General features: G+C 37.1%; 1 long non-coding RNA gene across 3 annotated transcripts in view; it reads right to left on the reverse strand.

Moving 5' to 3' along the window:
• LOC115941338 (uncharacterized) overlaps positions 1-18,300 on the reverse strand; it is a 166,098-nt gene that overhangs the window by 40,327 nt on the left and 107,471 nt on the right. Inside the window, exon 3 of one of the 3 annotated variants that reach the window (XR_014144169.1) lies at positions 17,704-18,196. The exons of the other annotated variants lie outside the window; for them this stretch is intronic. This is a non-coding gene — a long non-coding RNA (uncharacterized LOC115941338). Of the gene's footprint in view, positions 1-17,703; positions 18,197-18,300 lie in introns of those variants that run through there. 3 annotated transcript variants of the gene reach the window in all.

Genomic DNA, 18,300 nt, shown 5'->3' on the forward strand with positions numbered 1-18,300 from the left:
AAAAAAAAAAAAGAAGAAGAAGAAGATAGCAGGAAGGGAAAATGAAGGGGGGAAGTTGGAGGGGGAGACGAACCATGAGATACTATGGACTCTAGGAAACAAACTGAGGGTTCTAGAGGGGAGGGTGTGGGGGAATGGGTTAGCCTGGTGATGGGTATTAAAGAGGGCATGTATTGAATGGAACACTGGGTGTTACACGCAAACAATGAATCATGGAACATTACATTAAAAACTAATGATGTAATGTATGGTGATTAATATAACATAATAAAATAAAATAAAATAAAAATTTCTGAGAAAATACTGGCTGCCCTTTGGGCCACTGCGCAGCTGAGCTGGTATGAGTTCAGTGCCAATAGGTATGGTTCAATGCAACTGGAGCGGTCTTTGGGCAGACTACAGTGCATTGTGGAATTGCTTGGATTCTCCTCTGAATGACTCTCAATCTGGAGTTTGAGTATCTGTATCTTTTGTGTCAGAAGGGAGTGATACTTTTCTCTGCCCTATCAATTTCATGGTGGGATCAGGAAATCCAAATGGGAGATGTTCAAGGGTCTTTAGAAGTCACTTAGCACAAGCTCTTCATTTTACATGAAGAAATTAACAGAAGTTGGTTTGGGCCAAGTTTACCAGGTTATTTATTAGATCTCTGACCCAGAATCTAATATTATTTCATACTATCCTTTTTTCTAGAACATTATCTCACAAGTTCAGGAATGAAGACTCTGCCAAGTGAGTACATGAAGGCTATTAAAAACTTATTTTTGATAATATGGCAAAACCACATTTTTACTTCTTGTAGCTGGTCTATATTTTTAATAAGTTTTTTTTTCCTTCTCCAACAAATGGAATTTGTATCTTGAGAAAATTTAGAAGATAAAATTGCAAACAAACAATAATTTATTTTCCTGCAGAATTTTTCCCATGGGAAAAAAAAATGTTTGTTTCTTGTTCTACATTTTTGAATGCATTGCTTACACAATTTGTGTCCTGCTAATTTCATGTAACATCATGGCATAAGCATTTTCTAAATCTTCTAAAGTCTTTGTAGAAATCATTTTAGTGGATGGAGTCAGTAAACTTCATTTTATCAAATGTTTATCTCATGGTATGCTCAGTCTTCCCCTGTTGCACAACAAAGTTTTTTCAGTGTTTCTCCATTACAAACAGTGCTGTGGTGAACATCCTTGGTGAGAAGTGTTTTTTCCTTTTTAGGGTTTTTATTTAAAAAGATTCTCAAAAATAAAAATACTTCACCAAAGTGTCTAAATGTGCTTAAAGCATTTGATAACCTCTTCCAGACTGCTCTTTACTGTGGTAATACCAATGTGTCCTGCCACCATTAATGTAAGAGTCCCTTGTCATTTTATCCTTTGAATGGTGAATCATAGTGCTGTTGAATATTTCTTAAATCTTGCTAAGGCACTGTTCCCTTTGATGCTTAGTATCTAGCAGCTTATCAATGGATACACAATATCACCACCTAATATCTTTTCCCCCTACTCTCTCTCTTCCAAAGCTCATGGATTCATGACATTTAAGGTTTTTCTAGGAAGTAGACCTTACAGAAGTCGTGTGAATGAGTATCCATGTAGTTGATAGCAATAATTTTCCTTTTAGGTTCTCTGTTCTCTACCAGTGCACTATTAATACCCCCAAATGACATTCAGCCCACTATTTTGTCATTTATTTTCCTTCCTAATATATTCCCCATGAAGTCACCATCTTCCTGAGAATAGGAGACATCATTTATACAAATCCAGTGCTTAGTACAGTGTATGATATTGATCAGGAACTATTCAGCAAATGTTCGTGGAATACACATATGAATGAACAAGTGTTTTCTCAATAGTGTTGCAAGTAACTTTAAAATAAACTTTTGGTCTATTAACTTCCTAAATCCTAAATTTGACTTTATGAATTTAACCATTAAATGGAAGGGAGAAAAAAGAACATGCCTAAAATATTTGCAAATTAAGGCAGAGAAGTATTCGTTAAATTTTGGAATATATGTTTATTTTGAATTTCTAAGCTAATACTATCTGGAGAACTTTAATATAACAGATAATTCATGAAAGTTGTAAGTGACTAAAAACAGGAGTTTTTGGTGAAAAGCACTTTGAAACCTGGCACTCACTCCTCCAAATGCCATAATGGCATAATGAGTTGCATTTCTAGAGCACAATAGAATGAGTTAACTGAACATACTCCATGATTCCTTGTGTCTAAGAGTTGCAGTTCAACCCTCACATTGTACGCATTCAGTTTTTTAAGCTTAAAAGGATATAAGGATCTGTCAACAGAAGCCCTTTATTTCTTACAACAAGAGAACGCTGTTTATAATGTGACACCAGCTGCTCAGGCAAAATGGGTTCTATTAGAACTAATTTAATTTTACATAAGTTGATCTATTTGCATTTTGAGTCCCCAGTTAGATGACTAGGTACTACTTTACAGACTGATCTTGTTTCAAGCTCCAGTGTATAGACAATGCTTAATCAGTGTGTACATCAGAAAATAAACATAATCATCAAGTACACTAATTAAGCCTAGAAAATGTTGCAACATGCATACAGTGTATGGATTAACAAGGCAATTCATTAAAAATCTTAATTACGAATACTATATTTCTCATACATTTTATTCCACAATGCTTTCGATGAGTTCAGCAGTTCTATAACCCATTGACACTACTCGCGTAAGTGAATTTCTTTTAAATCATGACACATCTGTGTATCCTCTCTACATTGACAGCCTTTATAGAAATAATACTTCTCACCTTACACCAGATAACTTGACATCTTCTCTTGGAGTAGCTAACGAAGAATAAATTAACTGCCAGTAGAAATGTTGAAAATAATTACAATGAAAAGATAGAAATGTATCAAATGCAATAGACACTAAGCAGTATCCCACTTTCGCACATTCATTCTTAAAATGTAATAATTGATATTTATGTGCTGTACAGATTTCCTTTAGAAGAAAATACATCAAAAAAGATGAATGTAAAATAAGTATGTAAGTAAAACATACAAAAATACAGGTAAAAACACATATATATGTATATGTTATAATATATAATATATATAATAAATATATATATAACTATATATGCCCTTTACCTGTAAACTTAGTTTTCAGAAATCAACATTTCTCAAGCAAATTTCATTACAGTGTAGCATAAATAAAAGAAGAGTTATATATGGGTGCCTGGGTGGCTCAGTTGGTTAAGCGACTGCCTTCGGCTCAGGTCATGATCCTGGAATCCCGGGATCGAGTCCCGCATAGAGTTCCCTGCTCGGCGGGGAGTCTGCTTCTCCCTCTGACCCTCCCCCCTCTCATGTGCTCTCTCTCTCATTCTCTCTCTGTCAAATAAATAAATATAATTAAAAATTAAAAAAAATAAAAGAAGAGTTATATAGTATATCAATGACACAACACTTTTTGTTCGGTCAAAAAATAGATAATTTCCAAAAATATATAATGAATAAGGGAAGGAGGTGAGGGGTTTGTCCTACTTACTCCATCTTGCTGAACACCTTAACTATAAGTACAAAAACCTAAACTAGTAATCCCGTCTCACAGCAACAGTGTTACTAAATTCTAGTTGCACCTAGTTTTGATATGTAATAAATTAATTTTTTAAAAAAAACATCTAATTAACAAGTAACAACCCAGTTTTTAAAAATTGTCCAGATCTACAGTCTTGCCTTGACGTCTATAAAAAATGGTCCAGTTACTTTCATAGTTTCATAATTGGTGTTATTATTTTCTCTTTTCTCAACTTTTTGAATTCATATTACTTATTCATGAAGGAATGCAATTTTGTGTAAGAGTTACATGTTTACTTGTCTAATTATGTAAAATACATAGAATTTTTTTAATCTTAAGTCAAACCATATACAGAGCTTTATAACATTTTAATTCTGATGTTCTTTTACTAAAAATGTTGTTATGCTGTTTATTCCTTAGACTGAAATCTTTTTTTTTTAATTTTTTTTTTTTAAAGATTTTATTTATTTATTTGACAGAGAAAGACACAGCGAGAGAGGGAACACAAACGGGGAGTGGGAGAGGGAGAAGCAGACTCCCTGCCGAGCAGGGAGCCCGATGCGGGACTCGATCCCGAGACTCCAGGATCATGACCTGAGCCAAAGGCAGTCGCTTAACCAACTGAGCCACCCAGGCGCCCTCCTTAGACTGAAATCTTGCCAGTATTGGCAGGCTTGGTTTCTGTATGATGTATAGTCAAAACTCCAGATATCAACTGATTTAAATTTAAATGCAAATACTTAAAAAATAATTTAATGAGGCATACTTCTAGTCCTTTTTTTAACTACAAGTAAAAACTTAAAATAAGCCTTGACTACTGAAACTGAAAATAGGGAAACTATATAAGTAAATAAAAGCTTTTTGACCTTGTGGATAGAAATTGCACAGTCTTCTACTATCTAGATTATAATGTTGTCTATTATGTCCTTTTACAAAGTAAATTATAACTAAATGAGATGGATGACTTTTGTTAAAGTTCATTTCAAGTTTAAATTCATTTGTTTCAGTTTATCAACTTTGAAGCAATTTCGTCTCAGTGCATTTGGTGTTGTCATATCATCAAGCTTTGCCAAATCCAATCCATCATTGCTGAAGGTCCAAACAACAATAATTTCTTCATTACTGAAATGCAAGTACAGTGCAAGTAGATGTTTATCTGTGGTAAATTATTATCCTACTAACTAAAAAGTTGGAGGAATTATAGAAAATATGCTATGATTTCTAGAAACTAAGCAGAATTATCTATAGATAGGCTGTTATAATAAATCATTTAATATTTTTAAGGGGAGGGCATCACAAACCATTTGTGAAGCTGATAAAAGCTGTGGACCCTATTCCTGAGCAAATCGCTTATAGTGATAAACATGAGATTTTTCACAGCCCCATAGCACAGTGCTTCTCATCTCCAGATCACATAAGTGAGACAAAAGAAAAACGCCAAAAGTCTCTAAAATTTAGAAGGTCAGAGCCCACCAGTGTAGCAAGAAACAAATGTGAGAAACACTTCTCTAAGGATTCATGATTCCAGGAAAAAATAAACACACACACACACTCACACACCCATCCAAGAAACCCAAAAAGAAAATTATTTTCACATTTCTTTTAGATAAATTATATTTGACATTCCATTTTGCAGCAGGAAGCAGACACCTTGTCCCAAGAGAGGAATCAGTTCCTTCCCTTGGTGCCTCTCAGAATCTGCACCCACAGCCCTAGCACAACTAACCAGCTCAGTCACTGTTCACAAAACCAATTCCACACATTCTAATTCCACAGGGAACTAAATAATCTATTTTGAGAGTGGAAAACAAATAATTATTTGTCCAAATTATGGTCAAAGCTGTAAAATCTCTTATGTCTCAGCTGTATTTGACACTTTCTAGATCAGAGACTAAGGACAGATGAGGGTAGAGGTTGTTTGGTACTGAACAATGCCCCAAAGAGTGGCCTATAATGTCCTGGTGTGTTAGAGACCTGTAGAAGAGATGCATTACATTTGTTCCTACTCATCCTGAGCCTTATTTCTTGACAATGTCACAAGCCAGTTCAAATCCTCTCTTGCTTCAGGTCCCCGAAATCATGCAAGTTATAGCTCTTTTGTTTATCCTAAAATAAAATAATATCCAGAACAGTAGAAGGATAGCACTTTCCTTCTCTTTCTTATGCTCCAACGTTAAAATTTCAAATCAAGAAGAGGATTTCCCATCTCACGATGTTCTTAGACTTCAGAAGAAATGTATCAAATATCATTTAGTCTGTGTTTGTAGTTTGGATTATATATGCTGTGCCTCATCCCAAAGAGAATTTGAATAATGAATATACTTTCAAAACATGTAAGCATATAAAATAATGTATTCAGGGGTGCCCGGGTGGCTCAGTCAATTAAGTGTCCGACTCTCGATTTCAGCTCAGGTTGTGATCTCAGGGTCCTGGGATTGAGCCCCACATTGGGCCCCCTGCGCAGCAGGGAGTCTGCTTAAGGATTTCTCTCCCTCTCCTTCTGCCCCTCCCCCAGTGGTCTCTCTCTCTCTCTCTGAAATAAATAAATAAATCTTTTTTAAAAATAGTGTATTCATCAAGGTTAATACTAAAAAATTGGGACTTTAAGAGTAGAAACAAAACTAGCATCATCAATAATAATTAGAAAATATTAAATAGCAAAACCATTTTAGGTCATCCTTAAACTCTAGGATTACTTTTAAAGTTCTTATTAAGATTTTTATGGTTTTTTGAGACAAATATAATTTCAACATGAAGAGAAAGTGATCTTTTGAGACCACTATTATTTTATAACCCTTAATTTTTTGTTTCCAGGACAACCACATAGAATTGATAGCAATTCCATTATTGAAGTGAATGTGATACATCATGTTTTGCACAATGTTATATAAATGCATAAAATATTTTAAAATTAATTAACCTGTGAAAATACACTATGTAGACAGAACTTTCTAGTTAACAATAACGATACTATATCTATTAATGATTATGACAACCATGAATTTCGGATTACTTATCTTGATCTGGATGCTATGAATTTTTATCTAAATGCTGACACTATCCTACTACATGATTTTTAGGCAGGAATGAGCATAATGATTATCTCCAGCATCAAAAGTTTGGGAAAGAGTTTTTTGTTCCCCACAGATGATGAGAAGGCATTATTTGTAGTTTCCATTTGCTCGCAATATTTAAAGTCAATAGTGTAAAAATTTAAAAACACCTTTCCATGAAAAATAAATAAAAATACAAAGTATTTTTGAACATAGGCAAAAGGATTAAATAAATAAATATATGTATATGTGAGCAAGATAGGATGCTAACATATATTTTGGGAACATCTGCCAATCCCTGGTTCCCTGGAGCTTTGGTTTTAGTTGGCTATGCAGAGAATGGTGATAAAGCCTATGGCCATGCAATGTGGGAAAGAGATTTGGAGATATCAACCCCCACTACTTGAGAAACCTGAGCCCATGGAAAGAAATGCTCCAAATGAAAAGATAAACAAGAAAAAAAAAGTATGACTCATCTAGGGCAATTAAGAGTAAAGTTGCCTGCCTTGGACCTGGCTCTGGGTGAAGGTGGAAAATAACCACTAACCTAGATATACATGGTGAACAATTCTACCTTCAAATAATAAAAATAAGTTGTAACAATAATTAGTCTCTCAGGTGGGTTTGGCACCTGAATCCACCTATTGTTGTAGTCCCCCAAAAACCAAGTTAAGAATTTAAAGTGGTCGGGTTGCCTCCTGGTGGAAGCAAACACAAATTTTCCTGAAGGAATAGATCTTTAATCAATCATCAAAGAATTCCTACAGATAAGGCTCCAATACATATGAATGCATATTTTTCCAAAAGACAATAATAAAACATGTGAAGAACTAATTATAAAAATAAAACAAATGAATGAGAGACAGTAAACAAAAGAAAAGGACAGCAGTATCATACTCATAAAATTGCAAATTGTGGAAATAATGGCTATAGAATATAAAATAAATTTAGCATCACTGATGAAATAAATGAATATATCTAATCGATGATTAATGAACAAGAAACTATCAAAAACAATGAGGCAGATTTGATAAAGAACTAATTATCACACCTAGCAATGAAGAATGTAACAAATAAAATAAGAATTTTGATAGATGGACTAAACAATAAATTTGACACATTTGAAGAACTGGGAAATAGATCTGAAGAATTTACTCAGACTGTAACATAAAGAGATAAAGAAATTAAAATATTAAAATGATTTAAAAATATGGAAGACAGAATGAGAAGGGTTAACATATGTCTAATAGGAATCTCAAAAATAAATATTAGGAAGAATCAAGGAGCTCAAAGAGAAAGTGAATGAAAGTTTCCTCACATTTCTGAACCACAATGAATTCCAGTCAGAATAAATAAAACAAAATCTGTACCTATACAAACAATAGTGAAGATGCAGTACTTAATGAATCAATAAGAAAATTTGAAAAACAGCAAGCTATTACTTAAAAGAAAATGTAGTAAACTGCTCGGAGCCTTCTCTGCAATAACAAAGGAAGCCAGGACTCTGGAGATCATCTCCAAAGGCTAGGAGAAACCACCAGAAAATAACTCCCAACTTAGCCATGTGAAGTGAGCAATTTTTTTTTTTTAAGATTTACTCATTTATTTGAGGGAAAGAGAGAGCATGAGTGGGAGGGGCAGAGGGAGGAGAGAGAATCTCAAGCAGACTCTGCACTGAGCACGGATGCCCACGCAGGGCTAAATCTCAGGAGCCTGAGATCATGCATGACCTGAACTAAAATCAAGAGTTGGACACTTAACTGACTGCGCCACCCAGGGACCCCTAAAGTGAACAATTCTCTCTTCCAAACAAAAGGAAAAGAAAACCTTTTTCAGACAAATACAACAAAGACTTTACTACAAATACACCCACCCACGAAGGGTCTTCTAAGTAATGCTATAGGAATAAAAGAACATCCAAAATGCAAGTCTGACATGCAAAAGCATTAATAAATGAAAAAGAAGGTTAAAATGTGAGCAAACTAAACATTGATTCATAGGGCAATAATAATAACATCAAAGTTGGGGAAGAATTATTAAACATCATTTGAAAATAGTATAGGAGTCAGGGGGGTTGGAATTGATTTAAAGAAGCCTATGATTATATTGTCTGAGAGGATGGTGAAGATATTGATTAATTTTAATCTTATTAAGTAAATCATGTATGAAAGCTTCTAGGGAAACCAGTAAAAGAATGAATTATTAACCGAAGAAAAAAAATTATCAGTTCAAAGTAAGGCAAGAAAGAAGAAAAACAAAGAAAAAACAGACAAAGAGAAAATCACAAGATTTCTCTATCATTTGTCATTATATAATGACAAATATTCAGTTTATCAGGAACATATAACAATTCTAGACTTGTAAGCATCTAATAACATAGCCTCAAAGTATGTAAAGCAGACATTGAAAACTCTAATAAGAATTGACAAATTGCTATCATTGTGTGGAGTTTAATTCCCTCAGTACCTGATTAAGGAGATAAGCAGATAAAGATCAGTAAGGCTGTAGATGATAAAGACAATATACAAATTTGAGCTAATAGACTTATATAGAACTCAGAAATCTTTAAAAACATAGAATAAGTTCTTTATATATTTTGGATACTAACCCTTTATCAGATATGTCATTTGCAAATATCTTCTCCCATTTCGTTGGTTGCCTTTCAGTTTTGTTGATTGTTTCCTTTGCCGCAGTAGCTTTTTATTTTGATGTCATCCTAATAGTTTATTTTTGCTTGTTTCCCTTGCCTCAGGAGACATATCTAGTAAGAAGTTGCTATGGCTGATGTCAAAGAGGTTACTGCCTGTGTTCTCCTCTAGGATTTTAATGATTTCATGTCTCACATTTAGGTCTTTAGTGAATTTTGAATTTACTTTTGAAATAAAATGGTGAAATAGAGAAAGTAGTCCAGTTTCATTCTTTTGCATTGTGTTGTCCATTTTCCCAACACCATTTGTTGAAGGGACATTTCTTCCCCATTGAATATTCTTTCCTGCTTTGTTGAAGATTAATTGAGTATATAGTTGTGAGTTCATTTCTGGGTTTTCTGTTGTGTTCATTTGCTTTAACATCTGCTATTTATTACTTCCTTTGTTATCTTTTCTTTATTAATTATTCTCTTGTTTATCAAACCCAGGAGATGGCAGTGAACTGAAAGCCTAATTTTAAAAAAAGAAAGAGAGAAAAAGAAAAGGAAAGGAAAGAGGTAGGAAGGAAAGAAAGAGGAGGGAAGGAAGAAAGGAATGAAAGAGGAAAGAAAGAAGGAAGAAGGAAGGAAAGTAGAAAGGAAGAAGGAAGGAGGTAGGAAAGAAGGAAGGAGGGAGGGGGAAAAAAGAAAAAAGAAAAGAATTTCCAGGAGTCAGTGATAATGAAGATAATGCTTCAAGGAAGGATTAACCATATAAAATACTGCTGATCATTCAGGTAAGGGAAAAACTGAGATGTGACTGGTAGGTGTAGCAATTTGATGTCACTGTGGACCCTAAGAAGAGGAGTTTCTATGAAATGGTTGGCTAAATCCTGAGTGGAAGCAAAGTCTAAGAGAAGAGATGAGGAATTGGGTGCAGGAAGTACCGACAAGTCTTTTAAGCAGTTTTGCTGAAAAGGAAAGCAGACAAGTAAGGCAGAAGATGAAGGAAGAAGAGTAGTCAAAGTAGTTTCTGAAACTATTATAAAAAAGGGAGAAATGATAGGAGGTTTCTATGTTGATGGTGATGATCCAAGAGAAGGGGGACAACAGACGTAAGAGAAAGAATAGGAGAATTGTTGGAGTGCTGAGATGCCCTTGCATTGGTGAGAAGGGATAAGATCTAGTGGGAAAATGTAGGTTGGCCTTTGATCAGAGCACTGACAGTTCAGGCAGGAAAGTTGACTGCAGTCACTGGTAGGTGGGTAGATGGTAGCTTGGAGAAGTTCTCTTCTGATGGCCTCAATTTTCTTAGTAAAAGTTCATCAGTGAAGAATGAGGATGGAGGAAGAGGTGTTGGAAGTTTGAAGACACAAATCTAAAAGTAGACTCATGAACAAACTAGGGAAATGTGGAGTCAGGGCTGAGATTTGTGGTCATTAATTTAAAATGAGATCAGTCAGCTTAGCTGAAATTTAATCCAGGCCCATTCATCCACACTGGTACAGATGCAAAGAGGCAAAACAGGATTTAACCAAAAACAGGATTTAACTTGATTTTTTTAAATCAAGTTTTTAACCAAAGATTTTTTCAAGAGAGGTAAGAGGAAGCAAGAGAGGAACAGAGTTGGGTGGTATGCATGGATGTGATTTGAGAGTTTGATCACAGAAAGTTAGAATACTGATGGTAGAAGATTTTAGACCCTACTGCAGTCAAAGGATGTGGGAGCTGGAATGTTAAAGGGCCTTGCTAGGGAAAAAGAAGGTGGTGGTGCTCAGAAGAGATTCTTGAAAGTGAGACAAGGAAGCATTGTAGTTCCTGGTCAAGGGCACACCCATGAGAGTGAGTGGCTGGAATGAATACAAGAATTGAAATGCTAGGATTTATAAAGGAATCATCTATGACATATATTTTATGTGAATGTTGAAATCACCCTGAAAAAATCACCCTCTTGTTTAAGAGTGTGGCTCTGAGCCTGGAGCAAAAATCTTCAAAAAATCAGAGGAAGTGATGGAGGGATGTCCAAATGACTACCCTGAGGCAAGGATACAGAGTATAGCTATTTAGGGAGGGACAAAGAAAATGGTCTGGAAGCAGCAATGGTGGGAGCTAGGGTTGGGGGGATGAGGGGCTGGGACCTGGGGGTTAAGAAGGACACCTGTTTCCCCTCTATGCCCATTGTTCTGATGGACTTTGGAGAGAAAACAGCACTACTTTTCAAGAGTTGCAGGGGATGCAGTATCCTCAGGGGAAAACCAGGGTCGGGTTAGAACAGAAGGTTAAAGAAGTTCGGGTTATAAAGAGTGTTGTGGATGACAGACTATGAGTCCCAAAGAACAGGAATTGAGAAGGAAGGGAGGATGGGATTAGAATAAGGAATCTGAAAACCCTAATGGGGATTAAAGTGAAGGAGAAAACATACTTCCCTCTTCCCCTTAAAAATCAAAGGTAGCTTTACTTATATGAGTTGCCCATTGTTGTTTGGAAATATCTTTAAGAAACTTGCTTATCATACCTGTAAGGTATTTTTTCTCCTATATTTTATATCACATCAGAAGGTACAATAAGACGATAAATCCAAGTAATAAGGAAGAGATGTTGGCCAGCCATAAGGAAGGACATTCCGAACAGCAAGAGATATTTAAAAATGGAACATGCTAACTTATCATTGGAAATGTGTGGGGAGAGGCTGAATGGTTGTCTATAGAGAGGTTTCTGAGACGATTTTCCACAAGGAGCAAAGCTGGATGGGGGAAAGTTGGTGGGCTTCTAAGATTTCTTTCAATTCCAAGGTTCTCAAGACTTCGTTTCCATGACACAAGAAAAATGAATATTTATCCTTGTATCCATCTTTACACCATGTTTGTTTCTGGTCCAAGTTGAAGGCTATGATCTTGGTCATTTCCTTCTCATAGTCTTTTACTCTTAGAAATAAAAGCTAGAAATTTGTAATGAAGATAGAAATTCTTAACCCATATAACCAAAACATTTCTTTAGTTTCACTTTCTGTTGCTGAGAGAGATATGTCTACCTTGACAACAGATTGCCTTGTATTTTCCTTCCTTCTCTTTCTCACTGGTTTCCAACTTCTCCTCCTAAAAGTGAGAGGTCGGATGCCAGGCTCTGACCTAGACTGGTAGGGAGTAGGGTTGTATGACAAAACACACATTTGTTTCCAAACCTTACCTACATGTGGCTGTCAGAAATACACAACGCTTTTGATCTGGGAAAGAGGGGGAGATCATGACTCTGAAGGTACACGGAAGGTGTGTTTTGGGGTGAAACATGGAGTCCTCTGAATGATTTTCCCCACTAGATCTTATCAGCAGAAGTCATACACTTTTACTTTGACGTGTCAGGTAGGAACACTGAATCCTCATACAGATTTAGAGAATCTATAAATAAGACTGAAGAAAGAGATAAGGAAGTTAGGAAATAAGACGAGGCCAGAATGAGAAAATATGATGAGAAAAAGTCTCTCAGAGAAATACAGATTATCATTCAGCATTGCCTCTGGAGAGTATTAAGAATCTCATGCTCTACCAACTGAGCTAGCCGGGCGCTTCTGGAGAGTATTAGTATTGGCAGAAATCTTAGAAAGATAAAGATTGTGGTAATTAACTCTCAAAACAGCAAAAAGGCCTTCAAAAATATTGGCCAGAGCAGACTCAGGAGTACAAGATGAAATTCTGACAGAACAAGGTCAAAGGGAAGAAGAGAAGTGAGAAAGTTGGAGTGGTGGGTGGCAAGGATAGATGGGCCGTCTGGTCATCACAGATGCAGCCTCGGGCTCCAGCCTCCTCAGACACCTGCAGAGCCATGCCCTTGGGTGGGAGTCCTGGAACCTTCTCCTATTTTCCTAGATGATCATCAGAGCTGCTGTTAGGGAGCCTCCTCTTGGCATCTAGACTACAACGAAACATAACTGAACTGTAGCAAACAATCCTTCCTCAGAATCCTACCTCTCTTCAGATGATAAGAATGGGGTTTAATATGAAAAAAACAAAACCAAAAACACCTTACATTTAAGCCTGGGTAATGCTCTCTAGTACCGTTCCCATCCTAGGGCTTTGTGCCGATCGTTCCCTCCAGGGCACGCTTTACTGTGCTGGATGCTGGTATCTGCCCAACACTGGCTTGGCCAGCAGCTGAAGCTCCGCAGTAAAGTCTCCAGAGCACCAACACTAAGTCACCACCCTGATCTCTCTCCATCAGAACACCCTGCTGGTTTCATCACAGTGTCAATCATGGCCCGAGGCTTAGCATCTACTTAGAGTCTCCTTCCCACCAAAATATAAACTCCACAGCAAGGATCCCATCAGCCTTGTCCACTGTCCCATCCCAGTGCTGAGAACACAGTAGGTGTTATGGAACATTTGCTGAATGAACTGCAATATTTGGCAGATGCCTCTTCCCCTCCCCCCATATATAGGTCACACATGCTCTGTCTCTGAGCTGTCTGTCGGTCTCACTGTTCTGTGCTCACAGTGGTTGGCCAGACCTGGCATATTATGGAAGCTCAAGTAGTTTACTGAGGTCCTGAATGCTGGTCAAGGCTTGCTGTGGTTTGCTCCGAAAAACAAAATTCATCTACTGTTTATCAAAGAAGTTTCTGTTGGTTCGAAGTGAAGTAAAATATGAAAGCAACCTTGACTATTTCTCTTTTTTGTAATATCACTGTAATAATACCATTGATAAATACTTTACATTAATTATACTCCAGAAGAATCCAACCACTTTAAAGAGCTGTAACTGCTCATTTTTGTTCAAAATATATTCACATGTCTTCATCTTTTGGTTTACAATAACTCTTTTGATAGTGTGTTTCCTTTTTATTTCTCACTTTTCAGTTTCATGAATATGGGCGTTCTCCATTCTTTTACATAATATTCAGCTGATGACTGAAAATGTACATAAGCTTCTCTGGTATTTACTAAGAATCACTACAATAGATATTATTAACTCTTCTTTCAGAAAAATATTTAACTTCAAAATTTAGAAATATGTTCACTGGTAATACTTCCAGTGCTCCATGCATGAATGCTGAAAAAAACATCTATTTTTGCAGTGCTTAAGAAGTACCTGTTTATGTGTTTTAATAAGACAGTGTCACTTCAGTTACACACAGAAATGCCCTGATGTAAGAGGTGCTGGTGTTTGGAAGCCAGATGGTCCTACATCATACAACAGCACGAAGACAAACAGTACTGGTTACATTTTGTGCATGTGTGTGTATCAATGGAAGAAATGTTTCTCTAAATATATTCTGTGTGCATGAAATATCTATTAGCAGATGTAACGACACTAGAAGATATTATTTCTTACAAGTATATGCACCTACTACCTTAAACAGCCTCAGGTGTGTATCTGTCGAGCAGAATCTTCTCACTCTGGACTATAACACGTTATTAACATAAAATGAATAAGCTATGACATGCCTTTCTATAGGGAACAGTCTTGGCTTGACATTTGCTTCAGTGATCTCTGGGAATACTGAGGAAGGCATTTAGTGCCAGTGTGTGTCTATTGAGTTTAATTGTTTTTACTTTTATTCAGATTTACAATTGAGTGTAAATGATGGGGCTCACCTACAAAACCTTATTCCACAAGCAAATAAACACAGAGCCTTGGTTTTGTAATACTGAGACACTAATGCTTAGAAATTAGGTTGTCAATCAACTCTGTCTCCTCCCTTCAAATAAAGGAGGAAAATCTCAGATATGGGATCTGTGTATAATGAAGTTATTCTGGCCTCTCTCCTATGAACAAATAGGCACACAGAATTCATCAAATTAAATATCATTCTATCGGGGCGCCTGGGTGGCTCAGTCGTTAAGCGTCTGCCTTCGGCTCAGGTCATGATCCCAGGGTCCTGGGATCGAGCCCCGCATCAGGCTCTCTGTTCAAAAGGGAGCCTGCTTCTCCCTCTCCCACTCTGCCAGCTTGTGTTCCCTCTCTCACTGTCTCTCTCTGTCAAATAAATAAATAAAATCTTAAAAAATAAATAAATAAATAAATATCATTCTATCGTGGCCTCAACAATATCTGTAGAAGGTTGGAAGATTGTAAGAATTATGTGTGTTCCCTTTGGACCTTGAATTCCATATGTGTAGACATTTATACATCCATACAGTTCCCCCCTGCCGAGTGGTTTTGCCACATGTACAGAGTAGCAGAAGCCTCAATTCTGCAAAATTATACATGAAGTGTTTCAGTTCTCCATTAACTTTCATGATCCCTTAGAGAGATACTAAAAAGGTAATACGGGATAGCAGAAGAGATAAAATGTAGATGAAGATGCAGACTTTAACACTGTTCTGCAGGTCCTGGCTATCAGTACTGAGAATCTCCCTGACCTGCTGTTTGGACAGAGCTGGTTGCGCTGACCATCTCAAGGAAAAGGAAAAAAAAAACAGAACATTTTATACACATGACATATACCTGCGTGGCTCAGTTGGTTAAGCATCTGCCTTCAGCTCAGGTTGGGATAGAGCTGAGATGGAGCTGAGATTGCAGCCCCACATCGGGCTCCCTACTCAGCAGGGAGCCTGCTTCTCCCTCTCCTCCCCACTTGTGCTCTCTGTCTCTATCTCTGTCTCTCTTTCTCAAATAAATAAATAAAATCTTAAAAAAGACAAAAGTATAAAGTGCTTTGGGTCCCGTGTTTCCAAATGCTGGGTCAGTAGCCAACATAACATCTATCACTGCACTTCGCCTTCTTATTTCTTGCATCTAGAATATGATTGCTGCATTCTTTAGGAATTTTTTTTCTATTTTTGCTATGTTTGCTTCCTTTACTTTATCTATTTCATCTATAAAATTTGATTACACTAGTTGGAGACTCAGTTTCCTCATTGATAAGTGTGGTAATGCCTTCCTCATTTATACATAATATATTGTTTTATTTTTTTAAAGATTTTATTTATTTATTTATTTGAGAGAGAGAATGAGAGAGAGAGAGAGAGAGCTTGAGATGGGGGAGGGTCAGAGGGAGAAGCAGACTCCCCGCTGAGCAGGGAGCCCGATGCGGGACTCGATCCCGGGACTCCAGGATCATGACCTGAGCCGAAGGCAGTTGCTTAACCAACTGAGCCACCCAGGCGCCCCATAATATATTGTTTTAAAACCATAATGCACTATATAAATGTTAGTAATCTTTTGAGTGGAGCTCCAAAACCATATCAATCATTTCTTGTCCTGGAATGGAATCTGAAGCCTTATCTAAAAATGAAATAAGATTGTTTCCTTTCAGTTCAAATTCAAGTGACACTAAAAGCTGACTTGGCATTTCCAGCAGTGGCTCATAGCCTGGTTTTCCATGCATATTTGCACATGGTGGGCATCCTCCTCACTGTACAGTGCTCACACATTTACAATTGGGAGTGTCCAGGTGAGTCCCAGGCATAGCTTATCTGTTTAGATTAATTTGTGTGCAGCATGAATAGGGGCTCCAGCCCTATTACAGTTTCTTACCGAAAGGATATTTTCACATACTCTTTAAACAAATTTGCTGTAAATACGGGGGGAAGTATCATTGGCCCCAAATGAAGCCAACCTGAGATCCTTCATTTGCTTCTGACCCTGAACCAGAAAGGAACTGAAAAATGGACTGGTTGAACTCCCCAAAACAAATGACGCTTGAATGGTTTCGTGCATAATAACTGCCTTTGATGTAAATGGGGCCATCCGTCAGCAGCCACCAACGCTGCAGTGACCCTCATCCGGGGAGCAAGCCCACCAAGGAGTTTGATGCTTCAGCACACCCCAGGCACCAGAAACCAGCCAGACCCTCTCGTGGTTGAGGACCCTCTCTTTGGAAGATTCCCAAAAAGACTCAGAGGAAACTGGAAGGCAAGGATCTGGCATATGTCCCTTCCTAGCAATTTTATTAGAGAAGTTCACATTTTAGCTGTTGTCGACTTTCCCCCTCCTCATGCAAGAGTAAATGGGGTGTCATTTTCATAAAACCCACAGACAGGGGGTGCCTTTCAACACCATCCTTGAAGATAAAACCAAAAGAAGATCCCTTCAGTCTCAGGTACTCCTGTCAATGAGTCAGCAGCCGATGTGAGATTTGTCTCACCACTTCACCCTCTCGTTTCTCTTGCCTCTAGCACATGATTCTTGACAGGACAGAGCCCCCATGTTTAGGCTAAGTCTCTGGACTCACAGCTACTGTGCAGAGAGACAGTATTGCCCAGAGTTACCATACACAGCTTACAGCCTACTCACATTACTAGCAAGTTGTATGCTATTGCACTTTATTTCTTTTAAAACAAATATATGCTTATGTGCTTGCGGTTTGTATGATGAACTCAGAATGCAAATAAAAGGAGATGGATAGGAGTCATTTTTGGACAAGATTTACCTCTAAGGAGCCCGTCAAGCAGCAATTCATTTCCTCACCTCTAGCCTGACAAACCAGTGACATTAAAGTCAAAGGCATGTCCTAATCGTCACGCATGTAACCACTTTTTTCTTTTTTTCACATTTGTATGCTAATCACGAGAAGCAAAAATAGACTTAGATTGGAAATCAAAGATTGGTTGTATACAGGTAATAGAGTGCTTGAATGCTTTATTTAAAGATAGAAGGCTCTTGAACCAGGCTTTATTATTGAACTAAGACCATCTATCCTTTTTGACACTTTTTAAATTAAGTTCTTCCTCTAATTTATGTTTTTGTCAGCTTTCTTCCCTTACCTGGTTTTAAGCTGGCTTTTTTCCCCCTCTCTCTCTAAGTAATAAACTACTCCAGAGCAGAGAAAAAAATTTTAATGACCCTAGAAATTCAGATTAACAAAATGGATCATTTGTATACAGCCACAGAATTATGAATCCTTCTGAAATATCTGTGCGGAAATTTTACCTGATGCAAAATTTCATTTTCTCCTTCTCTGACATCTCTCTGACTTCCCCCTTTTCAAAATGGAATGGTCATGGTACATCTTCGGTAAGGTCAAACACTGCAAAGGAAAGAGGTTTGGGGGACAATTTTGAAGCTCACACAAAAAAAGCTTTTTTTTTTTTTCTTTTGAATTAAGGGAGACAAGTTCCAAACATGTGTTAG

Source organism: Leptonychotes weddellii, chromosome 4, assembly GCF_054177405.1.
Source record: "Leptonychotes weddellii isolate Sample4059 chromosome 4, ASM5417740v2, whole genome shotgun sequence".
NCBI classification, from domain to species: domain Eukaryota; kingdom Metazoa; phylum Chordata; class Mammalia; order Carnivora; family Phocidae; genus Leptonychotes; species Leptonychotes weddellii.